Below are 320 nucleotides of genomic sequence, written 5' to 3'. Positions count from 1 at the left end.
CACCTCCTTGGATCTGTTTGTCATGCATCTGCTGATGCACGATAAAGGGCCATTGGCTTTTCTTATGGCTTCGTCACACTGCCGACTCATGTTCATCTTGGAGTCCACTAGGACTCCAAGATCCCTTTCTGCTTCCGTGCCACCCAGCAGGTCATTTCCTAGGCAGTATGTGTGCTGGACATTTTTCCTCCCTAGGTGCAGAACTTTGCATTTCTCCTTGTTAAATCACATTCTATTGTTTTCTGCCTATTTGTCCAACCTGTCCAGGCCTGCCTGTAGTTGTTCCCTACCCTCCGGTGCGTCCACCTCTCCCCAGCTTT

Source organism: Alligator sinensis, unplaced genomic scaffold, assembly GCF_000455745.1.
Source record: "Alligator sinensis unplaced genomic scaffold, ASM45574v1 scaffold1616_1, whole genome shotgun sequence".
Taxonomy (NCBI): Eukaryota; Metazoa; Chordata; order Crocodylia; family Alligatoridae; genus Alligator; species Alligator sinensis.
This window is presented reverse-complemented; position numbering follows the sequence as displayed.